Source organism: Hipposideros armiger, unplaced genomic scaffold, assembly GCF_001890085.2.
Source record: "Hipposideros armiger isolate ML-2016 unplaced genomic scaffold, ASM189008v1 scaffold_2588, whole genome shotgun sequence".
Lineage (NCBI taxonomy): Eukaryota > Metazoa > Chordata > Mammalia > Chiroptera > Hipposideridae > Hipposideros > Hipposideros armiger.
Window position 1 is genome coordinate 14,861 of NW_017733907.1, and position 6,690 is coordinate 21,550.

Consider the following 6,690-nt stretch of genomic DNA (forward strand, 5'->3'; position numbering starts at 1 on the left):
ATGAAAAAAACTGGTTTGTGTCTTCTAGCTGAGAACTGGCTTGTTCTTTCTGTGCCTGCCTGGGCCAGGCCCAACCTCAGGCAAACAATTGGGTTCACTAGGATCCCTGCTGGAAACCTTGTGTCCTGGCTCCTTAGCATTAAGATTTCTGCTGATCTGAATGCTCTCGTCATTGGTTTTCCTCCAGTTGCTTTGGGGTTTTATCCATGTATTCTTCAGTTACCCTAGTCTCTCCAAGCTCACTGTAGAATATTTGGAGTACTCATACAATATAATAAAGTGATCCAAACAACAGTCCCATCNGTAATACATCACATTAACAAAATGAAAAATAGAAATCATATGACCATTTCGATACATGCAGAAAAAGCATTTGTCAAAATCCAGCAGTCATTTATGATGAAAACTCTTAGCAAAGTCGAATAGAGGGAACATATCTCAACATGATAAAGGCCATATATGATATATCCCACAGCAAACATCGTACTTGATGGGGAAAGGCTAAGAGCTTTCCCCTTAAGATCAGGAACAAGACAAAGCTGCCCACTTGCACCACTTCTATTCAACAAAGTTTTGGAAGTTCTACCCACAGCAATCAGACAAGAAAATGAAATAAAAGGCATCCAAAATAAAAAGGAGGAAGTAAACTTGTTGCTATACGCTGATGATATGATACTGTATACACAGAATCCCAAAGACTCCACCAGAAAACTGTCAGAACTGATAAATGAATTTAGTAAGGTAGCATGATACAAAATTAACATTCAGGAATCAGCTGCTTTCTATACACCAATAATAAACCATCAGAAGAAGAAATCAGGAAATCAATCCCATTTACAATTGCTTCAAAAATAATAAAATATGTAGGAATAAATTCAACCAAAGGAGTAAAGCCCTGTACTCAGAAAATTAAAAGACACTGAAGAGAGAAATCAAAGAAGATACAAATAAATGGAAATATATACCATGTTCATGGGTCGGAAGAATTAATAGAGTTAAAATGTCAATACTATCTAAGGCAATATATAAATTCAATGCAATTCCTACCAAACTACCAAGGACATTTTTCTCAGAAATAGAACATATAATCCTAAAATTTATGGAACCATAAAAGACCCCGAATAGCCAGAGGAATCTTGAGAAATAAAAACAAAGCGGGACGTATCACACTACCCGACATCAAATCATACTACAACGCTATAGTAATCAAAACAGTATGGTACTGGCATAAAAACAGACACATACAGCAATGGAACAGAATAGAGAGCCCAGAAATAAACCCATCTATATATGGTCATTTAATCTATGACAATGGAAGCAAGAATTTACAGTGGAGTGAACAGAGTCCATTGAATAAATGGTGCTGGGAAAAGTGGACTGACATGTGGAAAAAAATGAAAATGGACCACCGACTTAAACCATATACGAGAACACATTCAAAATGGGTTAAAGACTTAAATGTAAGACCTGAAACCATGAAACGCCTGGAAGAAAACATAGGGAGTAAATTTGCAGACATTACCCTCAGTAATCTTTTTACTTATCTATCCTAACGGGCAAGAAAATAAAAGAAAACAATAAACATGTGGGATTACATCAAACTTAAAAGTTTTCTCACAGCAAAGGAAACCACCAATAAAACAATAGGCAGCCTACTTAATGGGAGAAGATATTTGCCAATGATATATCTGATAAGGGGTTAATATCCAAAATTCAAGAAACACTCATTCAATTCAAAACCAAAATAACAAACAACCCAATTGAAAAATGGGCAGAGGCTATCAAGAGGCATTTCTCTAAAGAGGGCATACAAATGGCCAACAGGCATAGGAAAAAATGTTCAACCTCACTAATCATTAGAAAAATGCAAATAAAAACCACAATGAGATACCACTTCACTCCGGTCAGAATGGCTATCATCAATAAATCAACAAACAACAAGTGCTNAGCAGGTTACATAAAAAGCAACTCCTATAAGACTAACAGATGACTTTTCTACACAAACTCTGCAGGCCAGAAGGGAGTGGCAGGAAATATTCAAAGTGACGCCAAACAAAGGCCTCCAACCAAGATTGCTCTACCCAGCACGGCTATCACTTAAAACTGAAGGACAGATAAAGAGCTTCTCAGAAAAGAATAAGCTTAATCATTACCACTGAGCCAGCATTGCAGGTAATGTTAAAAGGGCTTTTTTCAACAGAAGAAAGGGGAAAACAAGCTAACCCAGGAAGACCAGAAATACGAATAACAAAATGGCAATAAATATGCACCTATCAATAAACACTTTCAATGTGAATGGGCTAAATGCCCCAATTAAAAGACATAGAGTGGCTGAGAGGATAAGAAAACAGGACCCATGCATATATATTCTGTTTAGAAGAGACTCATCTCAGATCAAAAGACACACACAGACTGAAAGTAAAGGGATAGAAGAAGATAATTCATGCACATGGAAATGAGAAAAAGCTGGAGTAGCAATATTTATTTCAGACAAAATAGACTTTAAAATGATGACTACCGTAAAAGACAAAGAAGGGAACTACATAATAACAAAGGGATGGATTCAACAAGAGGACACAAACCTAGTAAACATGTATGCATCCAACATAGGAGTTCCTAATTATATAAAACAGATTTTGACATCCAAAAAGGCAGAGACCAACAGTAACACTATCATAGTAGGGGACATCAACAGCCCGTTGTCACCAATGTACAGATCCACCAGACAGAAAATCAACATGGAAATAGTGACCTTAGGGGCCGGCTGAGTGGCTCAGTTGGTTAAGAGCTCGCTCAAGAGTTTGAGCTCTGAGCTACAGCAGTTCGATTCCCGGCCCGAGCTGAGCAGCCGCTGAGCTGCCAACAGGTGGCAGGATGGTTCAGCTAAAAATATAAATGAATAAAAAAAACCAAAAAACAAACAGTGAGCTTAAATGACACTTTAGACCAGCTGCATTTAATCGGTATTTTCAGAGCATTTCACCCCAAAGGAAGAAAATATACATTCTTCTCAAGTGCACATGGAACATTTTCCAAGAAAGACCGCACCACATGTTAGGCCACAAAACAAGTCTGAATGCATTTTTAAGAAGTTTGAAATCAANACACTACTGGAAGACAATACTAGGGAAGAACTGGGTGTCCAATAAAAAGACGTCTTTGTGGTAAAGAATTTGTCAGGACGAATGAGTGCAGATTACTTCTGTACAGGAGTCTCTAAAATGAAAGTTTTTGGTAACAAATATGGGACTCTTTCAGTTTTATGAGGCCTGCTATAGCAGCTTTAGAAGAGCAGATGGTCTTAGGGAAAAAGCCCATTCATTGCATTCAGATCAGGTTGGTTTAAAACAGCTGACCTGTCAGATGACCGAGTTCCCAATGCCAACAGCATGTCGCTCTTTGGGCCCCTAAGGTCATGGTCAGTGCATTCTTCTTTTTACATCCTTCCCCTCATTAGATGACCCAAGCCAGCATCGGAGGCAGCAGGCTAGGGTGACTACAGTTGGAACCACTGCAGCAAATCACTGTACAGTGTGGTCCAGAATCGAAAGTCTAGGAATCCAATATGCAGCAGGCCAGAGTGCTTCTGAAAAGACACCCAATATATTGACAGCTGATGAACACTGGGAGCAACGTTAAAAGATGCACCATCTCTACCAAGGCCATTTCGTACTATGTCTTGTTCACTTAAGCCTCACTGAACTTTTCATGGAATGAAGGAAACAGGCTTGAAATTGTGAAGACTTTGGGTGTCTGCGGAGTCTGTCACCAACGAGGTAAATGGACCTCAATTAGTCAAGGGACCTGGCCTAGGTCAGAAAGTCTGATTTTAAGAACTGCTGGTGACATACACTAACGCTGACTTGCAAAAGGCTAAATTAAAAAAGAAATACAAAACATGTAGTAAACTGTTGCTATATTATATCCAGGGCAAGGAAAAGATGGATCTTTATATGTACAAAGAAAAATGTCCTGAAAATTCTATTTTAAAAAATGTCACAATATTCACTGTGTACCCACTAAGTGCTAGGTACTCCTCCAGGTGCTGGGGATAAAACAGAGCACCAGACATGCACTACCGCTCCTGCTGTCATAAAGCGAATCCGTGGTGCTGCCTTTGGATCATACAGAGGGCACTGTGTCATTCACTCAACATCTAGAGAAGCTTTCTCCATTTTACAATACCTCAGCGGTATTTTTCTGTACAATGACATTAACTATGAAAACAATTCTCAAAAATGAAACACTGAATTTAAAAACAAGGAGGTGGAGGTCATGATACAAAAATAAACAAGTATACTGGAAATAAAATTTTTGGAAGAAAACAATGGAAGGATAATTAGCATAAACACCAACAATGACCTTGGTTGGGTGATGCAGTTGTGGTTTGCGTTACTCTCTTTAGTACATGTTGTCTGTCCTCCAAATTTTAACCCTCAAGTTTCAGGGACTTTCATAACTGAAGAATAGATTGATACATGCCCAGCGAAGGCATAACGAGGTGGGGAAAGACAATGACGAGCGCATTCAGAAAAACAGAAATAGAATTTGCTAAGGAGCCCAAGCAGCCCAGGAGAATGGGTTTTTGTCTCTCCGGAGAACCTTTGTACAACAAAGCCAGTCAAAGGCAGGAACAGAAACACACAAAATGAAAGCACCACCGTCCGAAGAAAAGAAACTACCGCGTTTTTTCAAACAAAAGGGCGGGAGAGCGGACAGAAGGCAAATGGACGGAGCACCACTGCCCCCTGCTGATCACAGAAACTGAGCGGTGCACAGTCAAGTGACACTCCGCTCCTTTTCAGGAGCTTTCCAAGCAAACCCAGTGAGACCTTGGCAGCAGAAATCAGCGCACTGACCCTGAGAACCAGAGAAGGACTGCAATCACCCGAAGTAGCGTCGGCGAACATTACCGGGCACTGTCGCTCTCCTAGTCCCGCCCTGGGAAGCACGGGCACAGCCGCCGGAAGTTCACGCGGCGGAGCGCACGCTCAGGCGTAAGGATGGGGTGCTCCGATTGGCGTGTTCTGGGCCTGCGCACCAGTGCACAGTGAGGTCGTTGGAGTCTTCCTGCAGCCTAGCGCTGGAGGCTGCCTGCTGGGCCCTGTTTCCAGCATCCGGTACAGTACCGGGAAGGTGATATCCAGGTGCTGTCGCCCAACTGTCACAGCGGACCCTCCGCCCCTCGTGCGGAACCTGTACCGCTCCCCTGGTCATCCTCCTGCCGCCTGGCTCACTACGCACCAGCTTTCCTCTGGCTGCTCCTCAGACACCCTCCTCCTTCGCCTCTCAGCCCTCCCCTCTGGGAACCTTGTAGGGACCTCAGGGCCCAGGAGCCTGTCCCTGGCAACTGGGAGGCTCCGTGTCCTCAGAGATGTTATGTTCCTCCGGATAATGCACCCTGGGGTACAAGGAACTTCCCTGGGCATCAGAGAACCCCTCCCCCTCACACACACACCCCGCCCCTCCCTCACCCCCAAAGGAACACATAATGTCCCTTTGTAGTCCTCCTTGTCTCATCACCTCAACACTCTGCCCTGTTCCCTCAGCGCCCTCCCTCGAATGCCTCTGCTTACACAGCCCCCACACTGGGGGTCTCCAGTGTGGACCCCACAGCTTTCGTCACCTGCCTTCAGGACCCCTCTTACCCAGCTTAGGTAGCGCTGCAAACTCGCCCTGAAGCACCCCTCTCTAGCTGCTTTCTCCCCCGTCCATCCTCTCCTGCTGTGTCCCAGTAAGGGACACATCCATGTCTCTATCTGAGACGATGGGCATTGATGACAAAACTTGAAACTTTACTGGATTATTTATTGAATCCATGACCAGGACAGGAGTGCTTCTCACTTTGCCTGTCACGCTCCCTACTCCACTGCCTTATTTACAGGGTACCCACTTGCATTCCAATGACCTCAGCTACTACTTCATGAAGACAGAAGCAATACAGTGGGACTACTGAGAGCTTCTCTAAGCCACTCCACGTCTTCCTCACCTGGCATCCTCTGCTGCCCCTGAGCATTCCTGCACCTGACTGCAGCCAGCCATCACCCAGTGTTCAGGGTCCCATGCCTTGCACCTGTTCAGCGAATTTACCCCTGCAGTTACCACTCCTCTGGTGAACCCTCTCCTGCGACTTCTGCATGGAGCTGTCCCCAACAAGAGGGGTTTGGAAACCGATCTCCTTCCCACTTGTCATTCTGCAGCTACTTAGACACTACTTGTTGATTTTCAAGCTCAAATAGTTTCTAGTGCTGGTGATGGCTCAGCGCCATGGAGAGCAATGTCTGGGTATCCCGTTTGTATTTCAGGGCCCAGGTCACTGGCCACTTCAGACACCTTTACTTTCACATTTTTCTGGACGGAGGAAGGAATTGAGGGAGAGGCGTGGACCTGGACATTTTTAAACCGTGGGGGAAGCGGGAAGTTAAACTTTTGGGGTTTCCTTTTTCCTCTTAAAGAACCGAGAAAAATTATGTACGATTATGACAACACAAACGTTTCCGCACTCAGTAATTTTACCTCTTCTTTGATTACTTCATGTAGGATTTATCTTGTACCTATTGTACTCCGTGCTTTAGGTGTAGATTGGAGTAGAGTGAACTATCCTGTCCTGTAGACCTGGCATTGGGGGAAGAATAGTAGACACATTGATGATAAAGTGTATGGCTTTAAACATGTTGAATCTGGCTTTTT